General features: G+C 41.8%; 1 protein-coding gene across 3 annotated transcripts in view; it reads right to left on the bottom strand.

The window, feature by feature from the left end:
* The window catches only part of IL1RL1 (interleukin 1 receptor like 1), a 36342-nt gene extending 29902 nt beyond the window's left edge, over window positions 1-6440 (bottom strand). The window contains exons 1-2 of one of the 3 annotated variants that reach the window (XM_004460407.4): window positions 5243-6440; window positions 4327-4419 (exon numbers count right to left, since the gene is read on the bottom strand). The gene's annotated coding sequence lies outside the window, so the exon portion shown is untranslated. Of the gene's footprint in view, window positions 1-3150; window positions 3231-4326; window positions 4422-5242 lie in introns of those variants that run through there. The other 2 variants (XM_058278252.2, XM_058278254.2) reach the window with 2 other exon arrangements.
* Window positions 6441-19086: the final 12646 nt, after the last annotated feature.

Raw genomic sequence — 19086 nt, 5'->3', positions numbered from 1 at the left:
TTTCTTTAGAGTTTGAGGTTACTGCTCTGATGATGCATTGAAGAGATTCAGAGGTCTGGAGTGCTTTCAACCAAGCTTCCAGCAGAGGGTTGGGGATATTTTCTGGCCAACTAAAGGCCCAGGGTGAAGAGGATGTTTAGAAAAAGTTGATTGGTCCTAGGGTGGCTAGGGAGAGTGAAGACTGGGGAGAGCTACCCCACGTCCAGGGTGCGCCTGCGTCTCCCTCCTTTTCCCCAGGGTACAGACCTTCATATTGGCCACCTAGGGGTGGGATGGGGTTGAATGGGCAGAGATGCCAGTCCTCAGTCCCTTCATCACAGCTGCTATGAAAAGGCTTCTGGGAGCGAGGCACCGGGTAGGTGTTGATTCACAGCTAGTGCACTCAAAAAGGGCGCCTGACACCCATGCCAGAATCACATTCAAGGAAGTTGTCAGAAGACATACGCGACCTCCTATGAAGTCTGCAGTTGTTGAAATTCAAGATGATCTGCCCACCTCAGGGATAGGCTAGAATCCTTTTGCGAAAGCTCTATTCCATTTAAGTGGACACCTTTTACGCATGTGATTTCCGTCAGGGCACTGTCCCTTCCACGTGGGGGTCCCAGTCACAGCTGAGCTGTCCTCACCAAGGCTGGCAGTGTATCTGCAGACTCAAACCCAGCCACTCGCGGGTCTATACTCAGTCTTGCTGTGGTGAGCCAGAGGCCCCACAGAGCATCAGCATGCAGTAGTAAAAGGGACAGTATTGAGTCAGCAAGATCAGGATTTTATAAGACTTAGCAGCAGAACTATGCCACGTGATGCAGGGGAAGCACCAGTCACAGGGTCTGGCACTTCATCCTCACCATAGCACTCAGTAAATGATTGCTGTTGTTGCTGCAACTTTTTTAACAAGTGTGCTTAGGGTGTCGTGTCCCACCACACTGGAGCCTTCCCCAGCCCTAGCGCAGGATCCCTTTCTCACACCATTTCTCCATTCTCTCCTATGCCTGAGCCCATCCTCAACCTCTGCCCAGAATCAGGACAACCTGCCCAGCCTTTTCCAACCCCCCTTCTAGGAACTGGGCTCTTGGTTGCTGTGGGAGCTTTGCTTCCTGCACCCTGATCTGGCACCTTGCTACAGAAACACACACGTGCACCTCCCATGCTCACACAATCACCACCGCTCAGATGCTCCATCGTATGTCCTTCCCACCACAGTGCATCTGCCTCCAATGCTTATGCCAGCCTGGCTTGCATTCACCCAAATCTTTCAAGACCCTCTCTTTGCAGTTGTCTGCATCTGCACTCTTAGAAAAATGGGAAGCATGGGGGGAGGGCAGGGAGAGCAGAGAAATATAGACCCTCACGATCATAGGACAAGTACGGTGAAGGACACAACTGCGAGATTCTCCTACGGAAGATGCAGGTGTCCAAAGACCAAAGCCATCACGTGTCTGATTGAACTGTGGGGCCACATCCCCAAACATAGAGCTGTTCTGTTAGGGAAACACTTTATGGTCACCCTTCCTCACCCAAACAGCCCGTTCGAGAACAGAGGCACATGTCCCGCCAGAGATTCTGTTACATTTGGCAGCCACAGCCCCACGATCTGCAGGAGGGAAGTGGCTAGGGCTTAGCAGGGTAGCAGGTGCAACGGCAGGCAAGAGAAGTGATTTCCAGAAACTCAACCAAGATTGGAGCCCAAGGATAAACACTATCAGAGTAAGGAAGGAATAAAATAGTGACAATAATGAGGCTGACATTAAGGGCTTGCTGGGAGCTAGGTACTGTGCTAAGTAATTTAAATCCATTTAATCTTTAGTAACCGCCTTCTGTGCTTGGTATTAGTGCTAAAATGCTGGTTTTATGGTTTAGGAACCGGAGAATTGAAGAGGTTAGATAAGATGCCTAGAGGCATGCAGCAAATAAGTGTTAAAACAGGGATTTAATACAAGTCTGCATAACTCTTGAGCTTCCTGTTTCAAATCATGGTATATATGGATTAGCAAAAATGGGATAACAGGGAAACGGACTTTGGCCCAGTGGTTAGGGCGTCCGTCTACCATATGGGAGGTCCGCGGTTCAAACCCCGGGCCTCCTTGACCCGTGTGGAGCTGGCCATGCGCAGTGCTGATACGCGCAAGGAGTGCCGTGCCACGCAAGGGTGTCCCCGTGTGGGGGAGCCCCACGCGCAAGGAGTGCGCCTGTGAGGAAAGCCGCCCAGCGTGAAAAGAAAGAGCAGCCTGCCCAGGAATGGCGCCGCCCACACTTCCCGTGCTGCTGACAACAACAGAAGCGGACAAAGAAACAAGACGCAGCAAATAGACACCAAGAACAGACAACCAGGGGAGGGGGGGAAATTAAATAAATAAATAAATCTTTAAAAAAAAAAAAATGGGATAACAATATCCATATAGGGATTGTCAGTCAATAACGCATGAATAATTTGGCCTCAGGACTGAGAAGGAGAACTTCTAAAGCTAAAGGGAAAGAAAACTCCTATTTCTTTCCTCCTGGAGGAAATTATAAGGCAAAATAGACACTTAGTGGGTAAGTCTCTTGGGGCCAGCTCTGCCATGTTTGACCCTATTGATTTTGTTGGGCAGCCTTCAGAGAGAAAATGACTGGCACCATCAACCTGAACATGAAAGCTGGCACAAAGGACAATGGCGAAAAGTTAGTATTGACTCCCTACTCCTTCCCTTTTTGTATCGCTTTCCTCCCTATACTTCCTTCTCCCAGAAAGGCTCTGGTTTTGCTTCCCCATCCCACATACCTCTCCCTCACCATTTTTGGCCTATAGCTCCTTAGATCATAACTTCTTTTCCCTTGTCCTTCATCTGGATAGATTCCACTTCTGGATTTTAGTGACTTTCAGAAAGAGTAATTATGGAACAGAAGCACTATGCATGTATGACGCAAAGTCTCTTTCTTTTATATCGTTAACCAGATAGTTTCTCTAAGGTAAACCAAAGTTCCATAATACACCAACAAGACTTTGAGTGACTTCCTCAATCTATAACTTGGTCTTCCCATTGGCAAAATTAACTTAATACTATTTTTCTTATAGACAAACATTAATATTAATTATTTCAACCTAAATTTTTATTTTAACATTGTTTCCTTTGACATAAAAGTATTTTTGAAAAACATCCCCAATGCACTTACCATCAGCGAATTGTGCTTGAGCTCCTTCTTATTCAACCTCCTTCCAACAGAGTTTGTGAACTCTAGAACTCAACTTCTCCAATAGCTCTGTGCTAAATACAACAGCCACCCTCTCTTTAAAAACCTCCCATTTTCCTTATCAGTTAAAAACACAGGAACCAACTTACTGATAAGCTGAACCTGATGAATTGTGCTGTTAGCAAATGTCAGAGGCAATTTTGACCACATTCTCCTCCGTTTGAGAGATCTTTGATGAAGACATAATTCCAATTTCAAAAGTATCACCATATATAGAAGCATCACAACTTTACTTTGATATTTTACTTCCCCGTTGGGTGACTTTCTTAGAAAAAGCTTCCTGACTCCATCTAGGTGGCTGATCACTATCCTTAAAGCGGGTCATTAGCATAACTTCCCCAAAGCTCCAGTTATTAGAGCAACAGTGCACATTTCTGCAGCAAATTGTACTGCTGATGCCTCAATCTCAAGACTTTGAAAAGCTTCACATTGGGGGGCTTACTGGATGCTGGGCTTCTTGTGCAATGATTTTGCTCCATTTATCTCACGCAATTCTCAGAGCTTACAGGAGACCTGGAGAGGCTAAGTAATTTAGCCAAGGCCATGGCTAGTACAATGTAAAGCCAGAACCCAAAGCCTGCAAAGCTGGATTCTTTCCATATTGTACCACGTGACCAGTCTCAGATGGTTGTAATAAAAACGTATGGACATGTGTTACAATTTTTAGGATTCTGAATAAAGCAGCTTTTACCATCTAGGTAATTTTTTCCAAAACATTTGTGAATTTCAAGTGATCAGGATGTGCTATCAGCCAGAAGACCCCGTAATATAGTAAAAAGAGCACAAACTTCAGAAACAGATTTGTTTCCCTGCTTATCAGCAGTATGACTTTGGACAAATCCCCCAACCTCTCTAAACCCTGGGAGCAAAGGATGTTGTTGCAACTTTGAATTAAAATCCTATGTAAGGTGCCAGCCAAAGTCATGAATACCAAGTACATCCTCTCCATCACATATGCCTCCTCTTCCATCTCCACAACCATGCCAAAACAAAACAAAACAAAAACACAACCTCCAGATTTCTTTGAAAAGATGAAACAATCAATAACATGTACCATATCCAGATACACAGTTGTATCATATCAATAACAAAATCTACCTGTGCTACCTGTCTGTCTTCCTTCTCTCTCCTCTTGCATTTGTATCAAGATCACAGCACTGTCCATGGCTTCAGATCACTTCTTCTCCTTATCTATGGTTATCACACAAGAAGATTAAAATCTACAGCAAGAAAATGATGGTAGAAGCAGTTAAATATGACACAATCTTTATATGGTGCATGCTTTTGCATAGTAAGGCCATCTATCTTGCATTCCGAGTACTAGAGTAGTGGTAAAAATACAAGTACACCAGAAATGAAACAGAATTTATTGATTTGTCCAACATTGTGTCAGGCACAATGAGAGAAATGCAAGTGAAGTATGAGACTCACTTCTTCCCAAGGGAACTTAAAACTTTATGAAAAGAAAGGAAAAAAATAATGCAGTGTTTTACAAATCTGAAAATGGTTGTAATTTAAACAGAAAATGTAAAATCTGAAAGGTTGTAATTTAAACAGAAAATTTCAACAATCTGAATATGTTTAAAAATTAGGGTGGGTTATTGAGGGGCTGTAAATGATTCTTTCTGCAAGAGTGGGAAGTTGAGATATGATACTATCTCTCCTTCTAAATCTCTTGACATCTTAATGATATGAATTGTAAGGCAGGAGTATTTAGCCACTTGAGTCCTCTCTGCTGTGGAATTTCTGCGTCATGCAGTCCTTCAGTGTTGACGCTTAGATACTTGATTGTTATCAAGATGACTAGTGCCATGTTTAACATTTCCATCAGTGGTTCAAGCCATTTAGTTAAATACAGGGAGGCTGACATCTATCAAGGTCTATCAGGTTTAGTAAGAAAGAAGGTAATAGTTTGAAGACAGTCCTGGAAAGCCTGGGCAACCTTTCATGGTGGCTTTTATATCCAAGGGTTCTGCAAAATGTGGAATGCAGAGACTCCTGCAGATGCACACACCTGGCAGGGAGTTTAGGGGAGCCTGTGAGGAATCACAGCCCAGTCATGAGCAGCAGGAAACGTCCAGAGCACCCTCTGAGGATCTCTTCTCAAGCCGGAAGATCTTTGATGGTGTGTATCCCAAGCACAACTTGCCCTCAGTCCACATGTCCTAGAAAATGCTGTACCCACTGAAGGTAAGTCTCCATCAACGTGCCCTAGAACCGTGAGGAAGGTGCTGCTTCACCATGGGAAAGCACACTCAATAACACGAAAGGAAAGGTTAAAATTGGCCAAACGTATGCCTGAAAGGAGAACAACAGACCAATGCTACTAGAAGATTGGAAATGGGTTTGGTGTGCATGTCTGTGTGTGAGCACACACTCTTGTTTGTGTGTTTGCCTGTGTGTTGTGCCCACATGGAGAGGACATCTTAGCACTGCACCCAAAATGAAATGAGCTTTAGTAATGTTGACAGTCTCACAAACTTGCTGAAACTAAGGGGTCAGCTGGTCCTTGCACTTCGAAGAGCTGGGAGTGATTGGTTGAGACCCACTACCAGTTCCACAGCTCATGACAACACCAGGCCTTCCCTGAGATGTCTGCTAATTCCCAGGATTCGCTATCTCATGGTTTCCTCTGCCTCGGGCTTCTTTGTCCTGGAGTCCCATCCCTGTCTTCTCCAGCATCCACTCAAAACTCAGTTTGCAAGAGAAATCCCTTTCGAGCAAATATTTCTAAAATTTGGCTCACTAGCCAGAGATTTGGACCTCCCATGGAAACCTGGGGCCTCCTCCAGTGCCGCCTATCTCCTGGGAGGCCTCCCTCCTTCCTCCTCTCTCAACACTGCCCATCTTCACTGTTCCATCTCAGAGGTCGTCAGGAGCACTTCAGTTCTCCCAGTGCCTGTCCCCAGCTGGGTACACCACAAATCCGTAAAGGTGCTCAGCAACTAGAAAGGCTTCACTGTTCTAGAAAGAAGCCGGGGTCACAGATAGCAAATTCCTTCTCTGAAACATCTGCCTTTGGTTTGCCTTCACCTCCCCAGGAGAACCCTTTTCCCCACTCCACCACCTTCTTTCCTCTTATCTGGTTGCTACAACCCATAGAATATGATGACTAATAAGACTTGCTGCTTTATCTTCCTGAAGAGTAGAGTTTCTTGAAAAGTAGAAAAGTGTTTGGAATGCAAATGTCAGACTGACATGTAAAGGAATCCCAACATCTATGAAAAAGAAAAAAACTTTAGAATTAGTTTTTAAACTCAGGAAATTCTAACTATACATAATACAGAGCCCCAAACTTTACAATCTCATAAAACTTACCATGTATGTCTCCGCCGCAGTTTGCACACTGGGTCCCTGTTCTCCTCGTCGCATTTAACAGAAAATAAAAAACTCAACCTCCTTTTCTAGTTATACTAAAGGTCATTCAAACTTTTTATGATTCCATAATGGACAAAAAAACTTTCTATTTTCAGGTATTTAATTGGCTATTCTTGTTTTTACTAAATCAATTAGCCTTAATAATCAGCTCCTGCTTACTCTAATATGCTCTGTATAGGTCAAAGACTTTGGGTTGCAGAACTCTCTCCCCACCCCTTTGGAACTAAAACTTTCAACGAGGTATGAAGGTTAATGTTTTCACCCTTTCTTCTTACTCCTATCCAAAGTTCTGGAAAGTTCCCTGTTCCACTGAGAATTAACAGAGGTGCTTGATTTGGGATTTGAAGAAAAATTATTGTAAAGCTATATGTTTAACTGAGAGAATATTTTTGATCTGGAAAAAATATTTTTATATTCTCCAACTCTTCCCCCCACGCAGACACACACACATCCTTCCTTTCCAAAAGGAAAAAAATAGAAAATGTTTAGTCAAAAATTTCTATAAGATACATTTAGACTTCTCCACATTTTATCAAGGTCCTCATGTCTCCAGCCAGACTAGAGTAATTTAAGCAAAAGAATGAGCATTTGGGTAGCTAGAAATTGTCAGTTCCCAATAAATATGACCTTTGGTGGGTGCAGCAGCCAGTCTCCAAGATGGCACCAACTGGTCCGCACCCCTGGTCTTCACAGTCTTGTATCATCTCTTCCCACAATGTCACAGGCTTGGTCTGTGTGACTAATAAAATATGGCATGAGCAATCTACATCGCTTTCAAGATTAGGCTGTGAGAGGCGCGCACGCAGCTTCCATCCATTCACTTATTTACTCTGGGAGAAGCCATGTTATGGGCAGACCCCTGGAGTGGTCCACGTGGAAAGGAACCAAACCACCTGCCAACAGCTGTGTGAGTGAGCGTAGAAACGAATCTTCCAGTTACAGTCAAGTCTTCAGAGATGGCAAATCCTGCCACCAGCTGGACTACAACTTCAGGAGAAATCGTGAGGCAGAACAACCCATCCCAGCAACTCTCCGATGAATGTTTATTGTTTAAGCTGTTAAATATTCAGATACCCCATTGTGTAGCAACAAGTAATTAATACAGTTGATAATAAAATAAGCCTATCACTATTTTCTTAGTGACTCTAACTATAAGATGAAAAGTAGGGATCATTGCTGGTGATAAGACTTGATCTCCATGCTTTCCATTGTATTTTCCTTACAAAGTGGTCAAAAAGCCAGCTTCGTTGCTGCTCGTTGTACTTCCTGTGCTGTCAGGAAGCCACTTCTGCTCTCTCTGGGTTTTCTTCATGATCAGAAGAAACTTCCTATCTTAAAGATTGTTCTACAGCTCTTAAAGTGCTCTTTCTTCTGTCTAATCAGATAAAGTATATTCTCTTCTACATGCCCATGCCATCTATTCAACAGATCTTTGCTCTATACAAAAAGGAAATGAGATTCCTTTTGCCACAGAAAGCAACACGTCATTGCATGGCCCTGTCTTAGTCAGAACTGGTCAGCAGTGGCCTCCAAGAGTCCTCATGGGGAGAGGTCTCTCTGGACAGTGAGAGGGATCCATGAGTGGTGACAGGCTCCATGACTTGGGCTAGACTGTCTTCTCCTTGATCAGAAATGTTTTTATCATGATGTGTTGCCTTCCTGATGCCTTCCTCCAAAGTGCCTTTGTGGCCTGGGGTCTCAAGCACTTTGCTTTCTAACACTTGGGGTATCAGAGGGAAATGTGGTCTGTAGGTTATGATCGCAGGGTTTCCCCTGATGTGGTAGCCTTTCTTCTCTGATAGCTCCAACAGTCTTCATCTTCAAACACAGTGAGTGCCTAAGAGGAAAAGCTGATCTGGAGATTGTGCTCTCATTATTTCCTTCTACGTAAATAAATGTGCTAAGAACTAGAAATCAGAGTATTTTGATCATGAAAATTTAAACATGGCCTTCATTTGCTCAAAAATCCCCCAGTTTTATAAATATTCAAAAGTGATTACCTCCTGAGATCAAATCCAGACATTCCAAAACATACCACACACACGTCTTTTTAGGAAGTCAATTTAGTCATCTACTTAAAATTGTTTTGCTTCAAGATCCTGTTCTTTTCTCTTGAAATCAACTTCCCTCTTTGATGGCCTATTTTTTCTTTTAAAAGTGTATATTGTTGGCCAATATATTTGTGCAATACATATTACATAATCTCTCAGGTAATAGTCTTAGGTCTGAAGTTCAAGGCTCCAGAATATTTGGGCACCAAAGTCATTTTAAAATCATGTATTTCTGACAATGTAAGTAGCTCATATTTAGGGGAAGAATTTTTAAACGCATGAAAAATTATAAAGGACAAACTCTCATACCACTAATACTCAGAGATAATCACTTCATAACTTTTTAACATGTATGAGTATTTTATTTTCTACCAGCCTCATTACTAAGAATGTGTGAATATAATTGTGTGACATATATATAAATTTATATAAATACGTAGGCACATGCATATGTATAAATACATACACATACAATGAAAACTACAAAATTTGCTGAGACAATTAAAAAAACAAGTAAATGAAGAGTCATAAATTTCTAGAAGGGAAGATGCAATAATAAAAATCTAATGGTTTTTGGACTTGGACAAAATGAAACTAAAATTAAATTAAAGAATAAATAAAAATTGCAAAACTAATGTTTTAAAGTGCTTATATGTGCCAGGCACTGATCTAACCCATGCAATCATCATAATAAACTTGTAAAGTAGGGATTAGTATTGCTCTACTTTACAGATAAAGAAACTGAGCCACAAAGAAGTGAATAAATTCTGTGAGGTCACACTGCTGGTCAGCAGGGAAGCTGGAATTTGAATCCAAGTACGATGACAATGAAGCCTGTACTAATTCCCACTATTTGCATTGCCTCTCAACTTTCCAAACAGGAAATTATGAAAAAGTATCAACAGAATGGTTAGACGAAAGGTGGTTTAACATTCCAAATATTCTCTCTTGGGTCTACTGTTGTCCATCAAAATTTCATCATATTGAAATTTAGGAGATGCAAATAAAATAGTACTTAAAGGGAAGTTTATAACATGAAATGCCTATTTTAGAAAAGAATAAAGGTCTAAAATCAATAACCTTGACTACCATCTTAAGAAAGTAGGAAAAGGAGAACAAAGGAAACCCAATGAAACAGAAGAAATAAAATAATATAAATCAACACAGGGAACAAGGAAATAGAAAACAGAAGAACAACAGAGAAAAAATCAGTGAAACCAAAAGCTGATTGGATGAGAAGATCTGTAAAGTTGAGAAGCCTCTAGTCAGACTGACTGGAAAAAAGAAAATAGACACAAATGACCAATATAAGGAATGAGAGTGTTGACACCACTAAGTTTCTACAGATATTAAAAAGATAATGATGGATCATTATAAACAGTAAAAAGGAATTGGCAAATGACATCCACAGCAACACGAATGAATCTCACAATTAAAAACTCATGATGCTGGACAGAAGAGAGTACACACTGTATGATTCCATTTATATAATTGTCTAGAAAATGCAAACCAATCTATAGTTACAAAAAGCAGTGGATGACTGGGGATGGGTTAGGAAGGAAGAAAAGGAGGAAACAGTGTGTGGAAACTTTGGGAGATAATGGATATGTTCATGGCATGAGTGTGGTGATGTCTTCACGAGGGTGTAAGTGTGTCAAAACTTATCCCATTGTAGACTCTCAATATGTGCAACTGATTTTATGTCAATAAAGCTGTAAAAACATGTTTAAATAGCTCATAAGTTATGAACTCGATTTATAAGAAACACCACACATACTTACACAAACACAGATAGGCACACGCATGCATGCACACACATACACGGAAAAAAACAGGCTAGGAAATGAAACTCTGCAACATCAGTAGTGACTGATTATACAAGGAAGTAGGGTTGCAAGTGGCTTTTGTTTTCTTCTTTTTGCTCCTCTGGGTATCCTACTTTTCTACAATAAAATATATAATTTGTGAACATATATTACAACAAATATGTTTATAACTAAGTTGTGAGTATTTGGTTTATTAAATATTTCTACTTCTTATTTATGTATACATGCATGCTAGGAACCATCAACATTGCAGTCTCTAGTCTAGGAAAGTTGACCATTGTCACTGCAAAGGAAGAACCTAGAACATAGAAATATCTCAAAGTTTTGTAGAATCCCCAGGTCAAGGATATCGCAAGACTTAAAAAGTGATTCAAGGTCAAATGCCTTAAAACAAGAGATAAGCCTGAGGTTCCCCTGTCTTTCTGCATTCATAACCACACACACACATTTCTTCAGATGTTCTTAATGCGGTGCTAATGGCAAGGTTCTGAATTGTGGCTCCAAGGTGAAGAGAAGGACCTGTTCTGAAAAATTTAAGAGGTTATTCGACACTTCTATTTCCAAGCAAAATGGTAGTTCATCTAACTCAGGCAATAATTCCCTTATTTTAAGGACTCAAGACAAGGAAATTACTATGTAATGTGTGCCTCATTCAAAAATCTGTTGTGCGGTCTATTGGGTCTCGTCGTGGGGAATTCTTTCTCTGCTATCCTTTGGCAATCACTTTATACAGACTTTTCTCTACTTCCATCATGTATTATAATTTAAACTTGATTGCTGGTTGCCAACCCTCCCTATTCCAGGTTGTCCAAGCCCATTTTTGTGCAAGAAAGCTGCAAAGAATATATATAGCTCTTAGCACTGGCAATTTTTAAGTTTTATAAATAAATTTTAAAAAATCAACCCTAAGAACAGTGATATCCTCAAACTCTGAGACTTTCTGGAATGAAAGATGTAACTGTTTCTCATGTACAGTCAGTTAAATAAATAAGACAAAAATATGAGGGAGAGAGACAGAGAGAGAAAACTTTAAAAGGCAAATGGAAACTGGAAATAAAAGGCTCATAGAATATATCAGGCTTTAATACCATTAACAAATTAAAATATTTTAACATTTGATAAGAAAAACAATTTTAAGAAAATCAGTAAAACCCAATGTACAAATGAAAATGTATAAAAGAAAACTGCAAATGACCAAAAAAACCACATTTGAATGTTCTGCACCCTCATAATAAAAATGCATTTTAAACAATTACTATATGTTTTTGTCAATCAAATTGGTAATGATCAAAAGGACTTTTCATGTGCAGCGTATTTTCCAGGACTCATAGTTAGTTGGAGGTCCAAATCAGAAAAGACTTGTGTTTCTTTCACCAAGACCCCCATCAACCTAATGACATTGGCTACGAGAGCTTTTGAGTTTCTCAGCATTGCTCTTTTTACACTGACTTTGAAAGGCCAGTGTAAAATGAAATAGAACATTTTGAACAATGTTTCAAAAAGCCTACAAAAAAGACAATACTGCACTTTCAGCTATTCTGTTAAAGGGCCATCAGATAACCTTCTTGGTAAAATGGATTATATCAGCTAATGTAGACCCAAAATACTCAGTAAAGGTCAACATTGAGAAAACTGAAAAGTAGAAATCTAAACAAAAGAGAATTTAATGAAAATCAACACCCACCTTGGTAATTTTACCAGTGGTGACACTGAAGCCTGACAACATCAAAGACCACACAGCTCATTTGTGACAAATTCAGAAAGAGAACCCAATGATGCTGCGGAGCCAGAGATCTTTCCACAAAGTAGTTGACGTCTTTTGATTTCCCTTTTCTTTCTAGGACCCCTGTTCTATCCAAGAAACTTTGGTCTAATATTGAGAAAATCACTTAAATTCTACCAGTTAAAAAGCCTCATCTCATCTGTAAAAAAAGAGGATATTTCCAAGTTGTTGGGTGGTTTAAGTAAGATAATGTAGAGATAGCAAGCACAGTGGCTGGCAACAGTAGACCTTAATAACTGTTAACTTCCTTTCCAACCCTAAAGCCATTATTCCCAACTGGCTGTACACTAACCATTTTGGTGCATAGTTTATACCACTTAAATTTTTAAAATTACATGTTCTTCTTGTATAGGAGCAATAAGAAAAACTGGGGGAGTTGAACAGTGGCTATTTAAGGGTAGGAATTAATATGGAGAGGCTATTTGAAGGGAGAAATCATGTCTTGGTGTCCTTCCCAATCCATAGCCCATGGGCAACAGCCTGATCTCTAGGATACTTCCTGCTTCTGCTAGCCAAGAATTTCTCCCAATGCTAAGACTGTAGCAGGGAAAAAAATTAAACTAAATATTTCCTAAAAGAGATGTGTTATATTACTTATAGAAAGAAATACCAAGGTACTAGATTAAGTTCTATATTACATGTATCTAGCCTCTCTATTACTAGTTTGATAGGGGAAAAAAGCAGATATTCTCCTCGAGGTGGGCTGGAATGTAGAATCAGTGGTGAGTCAGTTTCAATCATGAGGTTTAAGACAACACCGCAAAGGATGGTGGAACAGCAGGCTGGAAGGAAACAGGGATTCCAAATGACCTTAGGAAGCAAATCCATCTACCATCCCCAAAGCACCTGCCTGCTCACAGACTGTGCCATGAGAGAGAAATAAACTTCCGTGCTCTTCGAGTCATGTTATTTTTGGTCTGCTAGTTTCAGAGGATTAGCTGTTACACTGACCACTGTGTAAGCAACATCTGCATAAGTGACTCAGCGATATTGATAATGTTAACAACATTAAGGAACATTTACAGTGGGGTCCACAGTTACCATAGAGAATAAAGGCAGGGACAGAGATGGTGGCAAGGATCAGCATGGGGACATCAGAACTACTTTTGAATCTTTCACTTTGCCTTCTGTCTACTCCTTTTCCAACTAGCCTTTTGAACACCTGGTGTTTACCAGAATCTTTGCTAGGTGACGTTACAGAATATCTTACTTGATCCTCACCATAAAGCCCGGTATGCTGACTGTGCCTGGTTACACCCCAGATGTTCACCCTCGAAGGAAGGCTGCTTTCTGCACTTTGCTTGTTCTGGGCACCAGCATCTTGATGCTAAGGGCCAGGTCGGATTTCCCCAATCTGACTATCTTTCTATACAACACTCCTGAGTATCTCTATGTAGTGTTGAAGCTCTTTAGCCCAGGACATAAAGTGAAATTCAAAGGAATTTATTAACACAGTCTGTACTGAGATGACAAGGATGTGCAATTTACTAAGAATGGTAGTAGAAAGATCTTGGATCTGTGATCAAATAACAAGGCAAATCAATGAGGCATATCCTACGTAACTGGGTAGCTCTTAATATCCATTAAGAGTTTTGAGGTCCTAAGAGTGCAGGACTCATGTTGCACAGTGGTATTTAGACCTAGGCAGGAAGATATGCACATATAAGAATAAAGGATGTAATAGAATTTTGGTGTTAAGGAATCTATATATTTGAAATTATGAACTTGTAAGGCTTAAGATGTAAGTGTTAACAGCAAAGCCAGGAGTTCTGAGCCACAGAAAAACCCAAAACCGACTTTTCAGAAGTGGAGAAACAGATTTATTACACGCAGGCCCAGAGGAGAATCAATCTCCAAATTCTGAGCCCCGTTTTTCAGTTTTCAGAGGTTAATACAGGATTTCAGGCAGGATCAGCATGACTTTTGCTCATTGGCTAACGCATTGCTAGGCGAAATTTTGTAAGTGGGGGTGGGGGTATTATAGAGGCAGAATGCAGCTGCAAAGTTGCGGGCTGATTTACAGAAGCGGGCCGAGAGTCACTCATTTGATATCTTCCTACTAGGCCATGTTTTCACGGGCTGATTCACAGAAACGGGGCAGGAGTTCTTCACTTGATATTCTTCTGCAAGGCCATGACCTCACAGGCCAATCCACAGAAGCGGGGGCAGGAGTGACTTGTTAGATATTTTTGCAAGCTTATGCTTTTTATTTCTCAACGTAAGGACCATTAGAATGACCTATAATTTCATTTTAAAAGGTTCAATTAAATATAGTTGATTTATACTTGTGATTTTAAGCGAGATCCTTACTATGTTTGTATACAGCATTGGAAATTCCCAAAGAATTTCAATTTATAAGAATCACTTCATTACTTGGAAAGGTTTTAGTCAAAGTACTTAGAAAGATAAATCAAATGCATTCAATTTATAAATGCAGTTAAACCTATGTGAAGATATTTCCTGAATTTGCAAATAGGACCACCTAACGTTCAAGTTTCATTTAAAAGGGATTGTCAACAATGTGCTAGGCTTATAAATGGAATAACATGGGTTTTAAGCTGAACTACAATCCATAATGAGTTAGATTTTCAAATTGATAAATTTGATAAATTGAATATTAATTTAAAAATCAAAATAGGCCACGGGATAATCTTTATTGCCCATAAACCTGCCCCCCAAGGCAATTTAAGAACACATCTAGCAGATCTGTGAAGGATATGTACGGCAGGTGGCCGTCCACTCACTTCCTCCTCATGAAAATATCATGTTCTGACAGCTCAGTTTTGCCTCCTTTTTCCTTTAAGGTGTTGTCACTGGTCCCATGGACCAGTCTTTCCTTGTTGGCCCCATTGGCCCCAGGCGAATGCTCTCAAGCCCCCTACTTCTGCAGAGATGCTGTTTGTGTCCAAGCTGCTGTGGGGCCGAGGGGTTTTGATAATTGTACTCCCCAAGGGTCAATAGAAAAAGGCACTTGAAAGCTCTTTTGAAAGGAAGTGCTGCTTCCTGGTGGCATCACAGCTGCAAAGGCACCGCCCAGTTCACTTCCCAGGGAACTCCTTGCCCTAAGAAGTAGTTAAGTTGCTCAGGCCATGGTTGCTGAGTAACCTGCGGACACCAGAACTTGGTGACCCTGCCTTGCCCAGCACTCTTTCCTGAATGAAAGCACTCCCTTTCCCTGGCTCCTTTTTTCCCTCTTTCTCCTTCCCCTTCTCTTCACCATACATTTCCTCCTCTCCCCTCCTGGCTTGTCTTTCTTCTTCCTTTCCTCCACCTCCGTGCCTTCCATCTGCAGTGCTTGCCTTCGCTTCTTCAATCCACACCGTCCTCCCTTGTCCTAGATGACTAAAACTGTCTGTTGTCACTGCTTCCAATCAAGATATTGTTTTCCTAACAGAAACACAGAAGAAGAAGATTCTTTCACAACTTGTCTTTCTCAGACATCTGCTACAAATCTAGCCCAGATGTTTACAAACATTGAGAAGGCGATCCCCTGTGGAGCGGAAGATGCCGGATGGAAGTGGCTGGCCCCTGGGCGGTGGTGCTGAAGGGTGGCTCTGAAGAAGGCTTTCCAAGCTCAGTTCTGGAGACGGGGCAGGGCCAGTTATGAAGGACCAGAAAGACCCAGTGCTAAAAGGAGAGGACTTGGGTTTTGGTTCCAGATCTACCACTTACTTGAGCATAAATTTGCAAAATAAAGATAAAGATGGCACCTACAGAATTTTTGGAAGGATTTAGTGAGATCCCACGCTTAGATCAGTTTATAAAATCCTACCATTACACACTAATCAGATGTGGCTTTATTAACTTATCTGGCCAGGATGCTCTCTAAAAATTGAGTTCTAAATCAACAGAGTTGTTTCTTGTTTTCACTAATGTGTGTAGGGAGAAGCTTTTAACAGTAGAAACTTTCAATGTTCAAGAGGTTTTGCCCACTCATCACTTACAGGATGTATGACATTCCTGACAAGGACATGTCTCTTTTTATCCCTCTGTCAAGTGGTGAGTTGAGAAGACCTGGGAAGACACCCTCCCTCTGGATTAATGGAGTGCCGCAGATGAATCCTAAATAGCCATGGGAGGCTGCACACAACCAGTTCTTAGTAATCACTCACACTCTAGCATGAATTAACATACAGGTACTGATTCCTTGTCCTGGCTGACTTCTAGGAAAGACAGGTTTTTAGCTCCAAGGCATGGGCTTCCAGAGCAGGGTTTTTCAGAGTGAGCCCCAGACCAAATTAAGCAGAGTCACCTGGGGCTATCTGTAAAGAGGCCTTTCCTGGAAAGGTTCTATTTCATAAGCTTGCCTCAAACCTGCCCACACCTATTCTCCAGCATGAAAACAGGACTGTCAGATACAAATGTTGTTGTGACCCTAGGAAGTTTCAGACTTTCAAACCCCAACATTTTTTTTAAATAATAAAAAAGCTCTGAGGCTAGGCCAACTTCCTCTTCGAAACTGTTCAGCCTTCTACCCCTGCTGCCCGATTAGAAAGCACAGCCCATGCCCACCCCCAGAGTGGTGGTTACATGAGTTTTGGGGTCCCTGAGTTCTGCAGGCGTGGGCGTCTGTGGGGACAGTGACGGGGCGGTCTGAATCCTCAGAGGTCGTTCTCTGTGAGCGAAGCTAAACCAGAAGGCCAAACTCGGCCGTCCTCGGGCCTTCGGTCACTTCGAGGCGCTGTTCTGCGCACAGGCCTCGCAGGCCACGGGGTCCTGGGGTTTCAGGAAGGGGGTTCGGAATGGCCTGACAGCTCAGGCGTCCCACCCTGCCGCGCACCGGCCACCTGCCGCTTCCCACACCTGGGCACCTCGCCAGTCTGCTCTGCTGCAGCTACCCTGACACGGACATGTGCCTTGGAGCCTCCTCGGAGCAAAGACATGAACTGGGAAGCTTCCCTCCTGCGCGCCCCCTCCAACCTGCACATCTTCCTCACGCACTCTCACCGAAGCTGCTCGGCCCACCCTGCAGCCCGCCTCCTCCACAGGGTGCCAGGCCACGCGGGGCTGTGGTCAGCGCTCCCGCCTCTCAATTCTCTCATTCCTCTCTGACACCAATCCTCTCCCTCCCTCAGCCCCACCCCTCCCAGCAGCCTCTGCCGACCTTGGCTTCACCTTTATTTTGAGGATAAAAATAAAAATGTTTCTCTGCATTTTTCTCCAACTCAGATTTCTCTTTATCTTCCTCCCTTTTCTCCTTTTCTTCCCCTCTTAAAGATTAAGATTCTTCTCAGCCCATCCCCCTTTGTCTCCTCAAGGTTTGTCCGGTCACTCCCTCTCCTTTACATCTTCAAGTTTTCCTTCATTAGTCACTTCCTTTCACTCTAAAAGGATATCCCCCTCAGCCCTATTCTGAGAAGGCTGAGAAAGAAGAACATTCCTGAGCCTCACCACCCCCAAGCGAGGCACTGCTCTTGCTTTCCAAATGTCACCAAAAAAAAAAACAGACCCTATACTCATTGTTTCTACTTTTTTGTTACCCTCTGTGATGGTTAAATTCATGTGTCACCTTGGCCAGGTAATAGCGCTCAGTTGTTTGGTCAAGTAAGCACTGGCCTAATTGTTGCTGTGGGAACATTTTGTGGACTTAAATCATCAGTGAGTTGATTGCATCTACAGCTGATTACAGCTTCAATCAATTTAGGAGATTGCCTTCAGCAATGGGAGACAACTCATCCGAGCAGTTGAAGGTGATTTCAGCAGTCAGAAGAGAGAATTTCCATGTCTCTTCAGCTAGCCATGGAGAACCTTCTTTGGAGTTCCCAGCTTGCAGCCTGACCTGTGGAATTTAGACTTGTGCATCCCCAGTCACATGAGAAAATTTTATAAAACCTCCTGGTATTTACAGATATCTCCTAGAGAACCCACTCTCAGCTAACCGTAACACGTGGCCACAGCACGTGCCACTCTCACAACTTTTCCTGGCAAAGCTTCTGACACTGTGAAGGCCAAACCCAGCAGGCTCTCCCCGGCTCTTCTTGCTCTGTCGTTGGCAGAACAACCTTCTGACCAACTCTCCATACCCAGGACCCATGGTTCTACTATTTTAAATTGAGGTTAAAATACAGACCACAAAGCTGACCATTTTCACATGAATACTCCAGCGGCATTTAGTACATTCACATTGTTGCTAAACCACCACCTCTGTCTCATTCCAAAATGGTTTCTTCACCCCAAAATGAAAAACCATACCTATTACGAAGTCACTCTCCATTCCTCCCTTCCCTCAGTGCCTGGCAACCACCAATCTTCTTGATCTCTATGGATTTTCCTGTTCTGGACATTTCATGTAAATGAATCATACGTTACATAACCTTTGGCATCTGATTCTTCCACTCAACGTATTTTTCAGGTCCACCCATGGGGTAGCATGTATCAGAACTTCTTGCCTTTTGATGGTTCAGTACATGTGCTTATCTATTCATCTGTCGATGGATATTTGGCTATTGTGAATAGCGCTGCTATGAATAGTCTTGTACAGGGATTTGAGTATCTGTTTTCAGTGCTCTGGAGTATAAATTAGAAGTGAAATTGCTGGGTCATATGGTGGCTATATGTTTTACTTTTATAAGGATCCACCAAACTGTATTCCACAGAGATTGCACAAATTCACATTCCCATAAAAAATGCACGAAGGTACCAGTTTCTCCAAATCCTCGAACATTTGTTATTTTTCTTTTAAAAAAAAAAAATTTAATTATAGCCATCCTTGTATGTACGAAGTGGTTTTTCTTTGCATTTCTCTAATGCCTAATGATATTGAGTATTCCTGGTCTTGTTAGTCATTTGTTTATCACTGGAGAAATGTCTATTTGAGTCC

This window comes from Dasypus novemcinctus, chromosome 17 (genome assembly GCF_030445035.2).
Source record: "Dasypus novemcinctus isolate mDasNov1 chromosome 17, mDasNov1.1.hap2, whole genome shotgun sequence".
In the NCBI taxonomy this organism is placed as follows: Eukaryota; Metazoa; Chordata; class Mammalia; order Cingulata; family Dasypodidae; genus Dasypus; species Dasypus novemcinctus.
This window is presented reverse-complemented; position numbering and strand designations above follow the sequence as displayed.